The 12,624-nt window shown below is 41.2% G+C and overlaps 1 protein-coding gene across 6 annotated transcripts in view; it reads left to right on the top strand.

Annotated features, from left to right (window-relative positions):
* tet3 (tet methylcytosine dioxygenase 3) overlaps positions 1-12,624 on the top strand; it is a 380,734-nt gene that overhangs the window by 107,484 nt on the left and 260,626 nt on the right. The gene's annotated exons all lie outside the window — the stretch shown is intronic.

Raw genomic sequence — 12,624 nt, 5'->3', positions numbered from 1 at the left:
TGGGAATGCTACTGATAAATAAAAAGGCGAGAAGAATGGATACATTTTAGATTAATCTTGCACGTGGCGAATAATTACTGGGCGAAGACTATCCATCAATAATTAAGTGAGCTTTCCCTGCTGTGAGTTTTTAATAATCAGATTTGGTAGTAAAATAGAACAGAAAACAAAATCAAGCAATATATACAAACTGCAGACAAGTCATAATCTGATGACATTGCTGGAGGAAACTAGTTTGGATTATTTTTCACTACTGTGTATACAAGAATATAAAGTGCTTGTTGCTCATTCTTGTTCTGGAAATAGAGCAGAAAATGTCAAATACTCAACAGTGCAACTATCGTGCATCTAGAAATGAAAACGAAATAGTTTTCTGCAGCCATGAAGTCAACATTTACTGTTCAAAGAAAGATGAGCATGATATGTGAAGCAAAGCTTAAGACGATTACTTTAAAAAAGATTTTCTGTTCCTGGTATATAATAGAAAGAATATTTCCTTTGAACATAATTTTGCTCCAGAATACATTTCCAGCAGACCTAGCTGACAGCACAATATTCAAAGTCAAGTCACAAGCCTGAACAGCTACTTGTCGACACTTTAAACATCGAATTGGGTATTTCAGACAGCTGTTGATATTCTATCACGAAAAACTAGGAGTGCATTTTGTAATGACTGAATGTAGCAGCGGGCAAAACAAAATTAATTCTGACCAGTTTTAGGAACAAATTTCATTTGATAACAAGGTTTTGCTGACATTTCCACTAAATGTCAAACAGGCTGAAATTCATCTGAAAATTCATAAAGCTGCGAAATAAGTTATTACATTTCATCACTGAGACAATTTAATCTGCAACTTTACATATAGTTACTTAAAATCTACAGCATATGAACAGGCCATTTAGTACCATTGTTCTTTGCCTGAGTTTAAACTCCATAAATGCCACCTCTCTGACCCGAAATCACTTAGTTCCAATCTGCATAACGTTTTACCATTTTCTCCTTCAACTACTTATATAATTTCCGTTGTGGTATTCAACCCACCTGCTCCATTGGGTAGGAGCTTGAAATTCCAATTTTCAGAACTGAAAATATCTTCATCCAAATTATTATTGCATTTATCAGATCACCTTAAAGTCTGATTCCAGAGAAAAGAAACCTCCAAAATGATTGAATTGGTCCATTAATGGAGTATATCAAACAAAGTCCCCTAAAGCAGAAAGTTTCATAGTTCGTGATGTGACACATTCATAATTTGAGAAGAGAAGCAATGTGTCATGGAACGTTTTCATAACTTTAATATGTTGGAATAAAATTGGGCACTTTAAATCTAGCAGTCTTCAAGAATTACTGCAACTACTCCTACCAAACAATGCAATAAGATTTTGTGGCAGTATTTCTTACATCTCAAAGTCTCTACCTCTTTTGGAGCCTTTAGAAAATGCTGAGGCATGGTCAAAATAGGACAGTCGGCAAACAGATCAGTCCATTTTTGTATGCAATAAATGACTGTGCTGATGACACTGTGGCTCAGTGGTTAGCACTGCTGCCTCAGAGCGCCAGGGTCCCAGGTTCGATTCCAGCCTTGAGTGACCGTCTGTGTGGAGTTTGCACACTCTCCTCATGTCTGCATGGGTTTCCTCCGTGTGCTCCGGTTTCCTCCCACAATCCAAAGGTGTGCAGGTCAGGTGAATTGACCATGCTATATTGCCCATAGCGTTAGGTGCATTAATCAGGGATAAATATTGGGTAAGGGAATGGGTCTGGGTGGGTTACTCTTTGGAGTGTCAGTGTGGATTTGTCAGGCTGAAGGGCCTGTTTCCATACTGTGGGGAATCTAATGTAATCATCAAACCTGGGGATCAATGAGTGTAAAGCCACAAATGTCAAAGTTATTGGCATGAGCAGCATTGTGGAATATTAAAAATTCAACAAATGTACCAAGAGAAATTGGAAAAGTATCAATGATTTGCAGAAGGCTGATAATCTGCTAGATGAGATCATTTGTGACAAAATAATCGCTGAAGTAGCAAATGATTCATTATCAAATAATTTGCAGTGATGTCAATGATGCAATTAAGTGGGTAAGCTGAAATCAGAGGCAGAAGATGTTGGCAATGAAAGCAAAGAAGGGGACAGCCTAGATTCAAAAGAATGTAATTCATCAGCTGTATAAAAGGAAAAATACAGAGAATGAGGCAGTTGTGGCATGAAAATAATTAACTAGTGAAGCCCAAATGAGCTATTGCTGATGCAGGAGAGAAGACAGAAATGTGGGAGTTACCTTGATAAAGGCACATGATGTCATTGTTGCAAAAGGATGGGAAATATTCAGGCAGTTTATTGCAATTAGAAGAAAAATCACAGAGCACTCAAAGTTTTAAAAGGAGATTGAATTCATGAAGTGTAAGATTCACAAGAAATTGAAATAATCTTAGTTTCTAAAGCCAAACTGTTCCAAAAGAAATATAGGTTACCTCATATAACTCAACAAAACTAAAAAGAAAAGCCCATCTCATATTATCAATAGATGGGAGTTTTGTCAAATTGGAGAAAAGCCTAATTTTTAAAAATTAGATGCCAGGAGGGGATTTTTGCAAATACCACTATCAGAGGAGTCCACATTTCTCACAACTTTTATAACAAAATTCAGAAGACTCTGTTTTAATAGGTTCTCCTTTGTTAGAACATCAACATGAGATCTTTCAAAGAATAATTCCAAATACTTCATAAGGTTGACAAAAAAACCCTTGAATTGCTAGCCATGTGGAATACATGCTGAGACATGGGCCCACTAAAGTTGAGTATATCGTAAAACTAGTGCTGAGAAGATGGATGATTTCCAATCAGCAGTAAATGGGAGTTTTTCACGAACAGCAAAGATGTTTTTGGTTACAAAGTGAGTACCATCAGGAACAAATCTTCATCCATTAAAGACTGAAGTCTTAAAAGAATTTCCAACTCTAAGGAACAGTGTGGAGTCAGAGGACTATGGGAATAGTGGACCAAGTGGCATTATTTCTCAATAAATCTTGACTGGTGTCCTGTCATGTTGAGTTCTATTCTTAGGCTAAAACAATGAGTGATGTTAGAAAAAAGCACATCAGAAATCATTTGGAAAAAATCAAGAAAAAGCTGATGTCATCAGAGACATTAGCACATTATGAATTGGAATTATCTACAATAATAGCAGCAGATGCCTCCTCTACAGGATTGGGGACAGTACTGTTTAATGGTACAAAGAGATGGAAATGCAGTCTGTCACGCATCATAGTCAGGAACAGATAATTAGAAGAGATATGCAGTTGTCTAAAAGAAATTATCAGCAATGATGTGGGCATGTGAGACATTTACTGACTACATCTTAGGTCTCCACAGTACAAAGAAAACAGCTCACAAGCTTTTTGACAATGTACTGAATTCAAAAGAGGTTGCTGCGATACTGTCAAGAGTGCAAAGGTTTAATTTAAGACTGAGGAGGTTTGATACTCAGATGGTGCATGTCCAAGGAAACAACAGGGCAGAGCAGATACATTATCATGCATTGAAACAGAGAATTGAGAATAATGCAACCATGAACTGTGGAAGAACATGATGAGTTTGGTTTTATAATAGGCCACACATTACCAAAAATGTTATACTGAGAAGTTAAAGCAAAGAGGCTTAAAGTAAGGAGTGAAATCAGATTAAATATTTTTTAGTTGAGGAGAGCCAACATAAATGGCACATAGCTTTATCTTGAGGCCATATTTCAAACAATGAGCACATCTGACGATAATCAAGATTTACTAGCTCACAATGATCAAATAGTAAACCCAAGAAAACTGAAACTTGAAATGCTACAAGGTAAGTTAGGTATTGCTATGTGCAAGCCAGAGCACAGTATTCAGTTTGGTGGCCAGGTCTCACGAGGAAAATTGGAACCAGATGTATCATGTACAATTCAGAAACTGGAATCATTTTATTTTCCTGCAATGTCACAGAAATGCATAAGAATGGAATTGTCTGATTGTAAAGGGAAAGTATTCCTAATAGTAGTAAATTAATATTTGAGGTGGATTGAAGTAACACGTTTACATGGCCACACTTAAGCAATGATACCTTCAGTGAAACTATATTTTTTTTCCATGGTGGAGTTTTTGTTTTTGTGATAACAGTTGACATTTCTCATTTCCAAATACAGATTTCAAGAGTTTTCAAGAATCATTTGAATGAAAAGGATGAGGATTTTTATTCAGCAGTCTTGAGTTGTAGATCCTCTTCCTTGCAAAATAGGATTGCTTCGTGAGAGTTACTCAAGGGAGGAAGATTGTGAATACAGTCCTACCACATACATTAACACAGGGTCAAAAACACAGGGTAGAGTCTTCCCAGGCACTGACAACTTGGGTATTGGCAAGAATGTTGGGAGAAATGCACAAGATGAGCAGTGAGAAACTTGCTGGCATCAGGAGCAGAGTCAAATTGTCCATCCAATTGTTGAATGTCAAGATAAGCTTCTCTATACTGAGTGGCGGTGGGGGGTGCATTTTTGCATGCATTAACAATCCTTATTATTATGTTGCGTTGCGTCTTTGGTGAGCAGTTTTCAATTCTCCCACCCACTGGATTGAAACCAGATAGTGATGATTTGCAACTTGGAAGTCAGAACGATAACAACTTGCTCCTCCAACCCTCTATCAGAAGGACACATTATAAAGACACAATTAATGTTTATTGGTATAATAGAAGACATGGATCTCAAGGGGGAAAAAAAGGAGAAAAAAAAGAACAACAGAACAATAGAAAGAGCAAGGAAAAACACAATTGCCAAAGAGAGCACTCAAAGTTGCTACATTTCACACAAGTCTTTGTTTAGTTATGTTCCAATTGACTAGGAGACTGAAGCATTGAATTTCCTCTAAATTTCGCTAAATGTCAATTTCAGGGAGTTTCAAGGAGGTTTTCCATCAGTGAGCACCAGCAGCTTTTCTCACGATTTTATTCTGCTCACTTCATTAAGTATGCAACACAATTTTGTGGTGCAGTTCTCACTCAACCTTCTGTTAGCAGTGACAGAGGTGCCCATCAGTGCTGGAACCTTAAAACTGTTCTTGTCACAGGTGTGACATTTAAACCCCAACAATGCAGCAATTCAAACGTTGCCAACCTGGTCTTAAGTTGCCACCTGGGTCAGTGCGGTACCCATGGTCCAAAGGAATGAGCTGCAACACAGCAAAGCTGCAAGGACAAGTACCACCATTTTTTCTCTGTATCACTCACTGATTCCATCTCTGCCATTGCACCCACTTCTACCACTGCTGACCACATATTGTTCCCACTATGGCTCTCGCTGACCCATCCCCCTCAATAAACTACTACCCCTTTCCGCCCTCTGCGCTTCCCACTGAATCAGTCAGGACACCTCATCACCATGTTTCCTGAGGACAGGTCCAGCTCCTAACTGACCATTGTCTTTCATGACTGGACTGTGGACTACCCTTCCACCTCTTCAGACATTCAAACGTGGCCATTTGGTTGAAGTACATGCAGTGTTTGCCCCATAAGCTGCTGCCTTGTGCTGTTGGGATGATATTGACATAAAACAATATTGTCCACCAACATTTCCCCTTGCTTGTTCATTGTTGGCAATCATAGCTGCCTTGCTGCTTTTGTTAAAGGCAAGGCAAGGTCAAATGCTAGAAGTGCAAAGTGAGTGAGCACTAAGAAAGCATACCATAAGCCCTGCACTGCATCTTGCTATGATGTAGGAGATGAGTGTCCATTCCTGCGTACAAAGCAGCCTCATAGCAGCATTGCAAACTCAGATATTGGTGAGCTCCAAAGTGCAATATTAAAATGCTGAATTGTATCATATGTTAGTCTGACATGTGTCATGATGGTGTGTTTTGCCAATGCCAACCTCTGTGGATGGAGGTGCAGGTTGTCACTGGCCCATGGAGCATCCCTGAGAAGTTGGGGGTTACTGGCCAGGGTGGCTGCCTGGAGAAGACACGAGCAAGCTGCAGCCACCAAAATACTGCTCTAACTTTTAAGAGGTAAATTGGTACCATCTAGTTTCTCTCTGACAGCTGGGAGAATAGAAATTTGCATACAAATGAGATGAGGCAATAATAAGATGTTAATGCATGCAAATAAAGGTGAAGTCATTACCATCCTACCTGATCAGAGGGCTGCTCTCTTATTAGGGAGAGATGATATGTGGTGGTTTGAGCATCACTATGTCTCTGATGAGGGGAGAGGCTGAGAAGGAGAGTGCTTCATGGTTGCCTCATTCAGTGCAAGAATTGAATCCATGCTGTTGACATTACTCTATATCACAAACGTCAGTTAACTAGATGGTTGGATTGAGAGGCACAGTGACACCGACAGTGCGGGTTCAGGTTTCTGCACTGGCTGAAGTTTACACGATGAACCTTCCTTCTCAACCTCTCCCTTTTCTTGGGAATTTGTGACCCTCAGAGCAAATGACCACCAGTTGTCTCATCTGCCGGTAAGTAGGACTCATGATATTCTCATCCAGCTGCTGAAACCTGATGTGGAAAGTCATGCATTTATCGCAAAATCAAGAATCTCACATTTTTGTTCTCACTATATTTTCTCAACTATCTTGCCGTTGTCCATATCGTTCAGAATCTGGGAAAATACAGTCAGTTACTTTCATTGAAGTTCAGAGAGCATTGAATTCAGAACAGAGACTGGAATGGGGAGTAAAGATGTAGTATCATTGCATAGGGAAGACCAAGTTCCATAAAGAATTCACTATAATAGCCTGTGATATCATCAAAGGAAGTAACATACATGCATGATCAGAAAGTTGAAGAGAAAGTATCGTGGAAAAAAGCTGTTGTAAGGAAGTGGTCTTATAAGTGTAAATAATAAATGTTATAATAAAGTTAAGAGTAGGATAAAAATCTTGGCAAGTTGCTAAAGTATTCTGAATGAACAACACAATAATATAGTTTTGATTAGAGTGGTACTGGAAAAGCACAGCAGGTCAGGCAGCATCCGAGGAGCAGGAAAATCAATGTTTCGGGCAAAAGCTCTTCATCAGGAATAGAGGCAAGGTGCCTGCAGAGTGGAGAGATAAATGAGACGGGGGTGGGGGTGGGGAGAAAGTAGCATAGAGTGCAATAGGTGAATGGAGGTGGGGATGAAGGTGATCGGTCAGAGAGGAGGGTGGAGCGGATAGGTGGAAAGGAAGATAGGCAGATAGGACAGGTCATGAGGGCTGGAAGGCTGGAGCTGGAGTGAGGTGAGGGAAGGGGAAATGAGGAAACTGGTGAAATCTACATTGATGCCCTGGGGTTGAAGTGTTCCGAGGCGGAAGATGAGGCGTTCTTCCTCCAGGCGTTGGGTGTTGAGGGAGTGGTGGTGCAGGAGGCCCAGGACCTGCATGTCCTCGGTAGAGTGGGAGGGGGAGTTGAAATGTTGGGCCACAGGGCGGTGAGGTTGATTGGTGTGGGTGTCCCGGAGATGTTCACTAAAGCGCTCTGTTAGGAGGTGTCCAGTCTCCCCAATGTAGAGAAGACCGCACTGGGAGCAACGGATACAATAAATGATGTTGGTGGATGTGCAGGTAAAACATTGATGGATGTGGAAGGCTCCTTTGGGGCCTTGGATGGAGGTGAAGGAGGAGGTGTGGGCGCAGGTTTTGCAATTTCTGCGGTGGCAGGGGAAGGTGCCAGGACGGGAGGGTGGGTTGTTGGGGGGCATGGACCTGCCCAGGTAGTCACGGAGGGATCGGTCTTTGTGGAATTCGGAAATGGGTGGGGAGTGTTCAGTATAAATAAGAAATCAGAAACTTATCAAAATTCCAATTTTAATAACCTTGAATTGAACATTTACTGATAGAGTTTGGAAAAGCAGAAAATTTTCTAACCTGAGAGCTTGTCATTCAACATAAAATGTTCTTAAATTTCACTTGTTATGAATTTTAAAATTGCTTCTGAGAAACATATTTTCATGATTCCTCACCCCACCTCTTGAAAATCATTTTTCTCCCCCACAGCATGAAATTTTCGGTTGTTTTTAATGTTGAAGCGTAGAGGCTTACAGCACATAAATAGTTTATTCAGCCTGACGTGTCTTTGCTAGCTCTTTGCAATAGCCAAATACTGCAGTTCCAGGCTCAGCTTTGTTCCCACATTGACACTGGGGACAAAAGCCTCCAACTTTCGATATGACAGCAAACGTTCTTTGCAACCAAATCTTCTGAACTCTCTTTCATTATTAGACAAAGTTTCGAATAAATTAAAAATGCATGAAGGATTCTTAAGGTTGGATGAAAAAGACCAGTTACAGAAACAATTAATGAGCATGGTGCTGGTGGAAAATATCTCAGGGACTCCTTTAGTACTGGACAGTAGACTAGGAAGAAAATAGTTTTAAGGCATTTATAAATGTTCCTTGTTCAACCAAGCAGTTTCAAGACATCTGTGTTTCCTAGTTTTTTGGCTCAGTCTGAGTTGCATTGAGTTTTTTGGGTTTTTTGACTTAAGACTGAATGGTTTTCCTTGCTGTATTTTAACAATGCCCACTGAAAGACTAGCATTCCTTGCATCCACACCACCTTTGAAAGACTGTTGTGCATCTGGAAGTGCCAGCAATGCCCCTCACTGGCAACATTATTGCTCAGCAGCCACAATGTCATGTTGACATGACTGGAACTCTGTTGCACATACAACTCCATTTTCTTCCCCTATTCCCAGTTTAAATGCCCATACCAACACATTTAATCGTCCAAATCTATATCCCAGCTGAATACACTCTTGGTCAGCACTACCTTGTCTCCAATACCCACTGTAGACCTTCACCTTGGCATTGTCCAGGAGGGAAACATCAAATACAGACAAGCAATCAGTTAAGTCCAGAGACATGAGTTTGTATTTGGGCAAAGCAAAAGGTAACACAAACAAAATCTATTGAGGCTGATATTTGTGTCTTGTTCATTGGTGCAAACCAGGTTTCTCATGATGATCTCATGATGATCACTGATTAATTTACAGTCTGCAATCATCTGCTTCACCCAGCTCTCATGTATTCAAAACATCACTGAGATCTTGTCTATTTTGTAATGCCTGATACCGCCGAGATCTGAAATGAACAGTGACAGTATCTTCCTCCTCCTCACTAAAGTCATCCTTCTTCTCCTCAGAAGAAGATTGCTCCCATTCTCCCAGTTTCTCTGCATCCAGCACATTACCTCATTGACTGCTGCAATTATGTGGAGCACACCATGCCAGGATGATGCAGCACATTCTGTCTGGAATGTATTGGAAGATTCCCTAAACCAGTCCAAGCAGAACTATATCTTCAATAGTCCTGTACTCTGCTAAAATGTGGCCCTGGTTGTGGCACAAATGGTGTTAAACCTGCATTCCACATCAGTGCACAATGTTCTCATGTTCCCCACTAACCAACCTGGTAAGGCACTCAACTAGGTACATAAAGGTACTTCAGGATGTAAGCAAATGCCAGGGTAGCCAGTATGTGACTCCATGGAGTGAGAATGATTCTGAGGAAGAGTCATTGGACCTGAAATGTTAATTCTGATTTCTCTTCACAGATGCTGCCAGGCCTGCTGAGCTTTTCCAGCAACTTCTGTTTTTGGAAGGGACTCAAGCAGGTATATAGGAGCACTTCAGGATGTATGTAACTGTCAGGGTAGCAGGTATGCGGCTCCTGGAAGTGGGAATGGTGATCACAGGTGACCATAGATTAATTGAATAGAACCCGTTCCTGTTGATGAATTACACAAGCATTGTGATTTGGCCTTCCGAGTGTGTGCAGTTGATAGGTGGATATTCCAGGAGTGATGCAGCTGGTCAAGCAATTCAGTTTTAAATAAAACAGAATTTGTTTACAGACTACCAAATCAAACATGAACAAAAGAGAACAGAACATAGAATAACATAACCGATCTGGAAACCCAATCAACTCTATCGCAACTAAACAATGCTGTTCCAATTTCCTGCAACATCCCATGAACACACTCCTTGGCAAAAAGATAAACTCAAACACAGATTCTTACAGGAAAGGTGTCAGGGAGAATCAGCTAGGGATCATTTGCTGAATGGAATCTCTTTTCACTCCAGTTGTTTCTCTCGGTCCCCAGCTAAAAAAGTAAACTAAAATAGAAAATTCCCTGAACCGGGAGAACTGGTCACTCCCCTTTCATTGTACAAGTGTTTTTAAAAAAAACCTATAGGCCCTTTTCCTTGATTGCTGCCTTAGGCAGTGTGCCTGTCAGCCATAATCAAATGGCCTAATCCCAGACAAATTGGAACCTCTGCCTTTTACAACCCCTTTTGAAAAAAGCTCAAGGACAGCATAATCTTGTTAAAGAAGCAGCATCAGCAGGATACTGATAAAGGAGCCCAGTTGCAGCACTAACCACATCGTTGGGGAACAAAATGAGTGATGTGACCCTTGCACAGATGTATTTGTGGGTATATGACTGAGAAATCCAATGCTGGTCACCTGTTGCTCCCTGGAAGTTCAGAGTGACCTCCCACTCCTGCAATCCTCAGGTTCTGCTCCAGTATCTGAAACAATTTCATCATTGTATCACAGGGCATATGGAGCCTGCATCACCCTTGTGTGCACTGAGCCCCACGAAATGGAGTTGGTGTCAGAAAATTCTAGACCTTCTGTGCACCCTGAGACCTCTCTCTCGGAGCTAGGTGCTCTTCTTCCTCTGCACAATTCTGCTACTGCTCTTGGGCTTACCACAGCCCTGGTCCTTCTTCATCCCACATTGCCTTTTTATATTGGCAGCCACTCCAACCAACATTCCACCAATGTCATGGCTGATCACTCTGGATGGAAAAGACCTAAATAGGGAAGATGGGCGTGAAAGGGTTTCTTAGACTTCAGAACATTATCAGCAGCATACCAATGAGAGCTAGACACATACAGTTAGACATGCTGCACTCTAAAATCAAGGGCACATCCCCATCACCAATCCAAGTTTAGGATCAACATGTTCAGCCAACTTGGTGAAGGTGCCACACTGGCTATGTGACCACCTAATGCCATTAAGAATGGAGTGCCTGTAGGGCACCAACACCCCACCAACACTGGGCCCACATCATAAGCTAAACTTTACAGTGTAATCAGTACATAGAGTTACATAACAGATAACAAAGCAATGATGTTTGGTTCATAAGACAATTGGCAATTTGATGAGTTGTGACTCTCATTCAAACAGCATTGGCCTATTTTAGTGTCATTGCTAGTCACTTCCATTTTACTGAGATGCCCAAGTTTAATTTGCAAGCAGTAATGACCCGTGGCAAATTGCCTTTGCCCAGCAGATGACCCCTAAGTACCTTTGCTCAGCATGTGGAGCAAATGGGTGATGGAATGATTACAAAGTAAATGAAGTTGTGCTTTGCAAACAGTCACTTCATGTATTTGTTGCTACAGTGTCCTAGCATCCAGCAAATGTGAATCCCATGCTACTCCCATCAAACAGATACTTACTTTGCCTACCCTGGGTGTTGTTCCAGCAATTTTCTAGTAAGACCACATTGAGAGAGGGGAAAATGATGGTGGAGAACATTGACATTGTAAGTACTGAACCCACCTCGTCACTTGGTACTCCCAAAGCTACCATGTCCCCTCTTAGCTTGCACTACCCGGACAGCCAAGTTCAACCCATCCCGTAATGTGGATGCCCATCACACTGAGTTTCACCTACAATTGTCGTCCTTATCCTGAACCCTGGCATTACACTATATTGACATGCACAATGTTCTTCTATGCTTCCCCTGCGGAAGCCTTGGTGGTGGTCACTGTCAGTAACAGGCAGGACATGGCAAAGCAATGTAAGACATGAATGGTATGAGTATGAAGTGTTAATTGTGTGTGTGTGATGATGCAGCTCCTTTAACAAGGTTATGCTGTCCTTGTCTTTTTTTTAAGAGAAGTTGTAAAAGACACAGACTATGAAAAGTCGGGAGTTAAACATTTTTGAGGCCAGTTTGATTATAGTTAGCAGATCCTACCTCAACAGAAGGTGTTCAAGTTGTTAAAAAAAACTTGTACAATGAAAGGGAGTGGCCAGTTCTCCCAGCCCTGTTTTACTCTGGTTTGGTTTGGTTTTAGGACAGTAGTGTTCTGAAGCTGCTGGACCCCAAAGAAGCAGAGTCCATGCTCCACTCCTATCTCTCTCTCTCTGACTTCCCTCCTGTAAGACCCTGGGTTTGGTTTTACCTTCTGTGCCAAAGTATGTTCGTGGGAATTGTTGCAAGTATTTGGAACAGCATCATTAAGTTGGGATGACCTGCTGTGTATTTGGATAGGTTAACGTGTTTGGTATTCTGTTCTCTTTGTTTGTGTTTCATTCGGTAATCTTGTAAGTAGATTCTGTTCTGTTTAAAACTACATAGATTGACCAACTGTATCCCTCCTGGAGTGTCCTTGTTACACCTGCTTAAAACAACTCGCAAAATTAGGGTCTGAGCTGCTTTTTTGTAATGTTTTGAGGAGGTCTGGCCTCGTCCATAACAGTGAGCACTAAGAGAACAAGGGAGCTGCCCTGAGATAGTCATAGAAGCACACGGTATGACCCTTTCCCTCCATGTAAAGTGTCCATGCAACAATCTTTCAATCCTCATTTC

Source organism: Chiloscyllium punctatum, chromosome 35, assembly GCF_047496795.1.
Source record: "Chiloscyllium punctatum isolate Juve2018m chromosome 35, sChiPun1.3, whole genome shotgun sequence".
In the NCBI taxonomy this organism is placed as follows: domain Eukaryota; kingdom Metazoa; phylum Chordata; class Chondrichthyes; order Orectolobiformes; family Hemiscylliidae; genus Chiloscyllium; species Chiloscyllium punctatum.
This window is presented reverse-complemented; position numbering and strand designations above follow the sequence as displayed.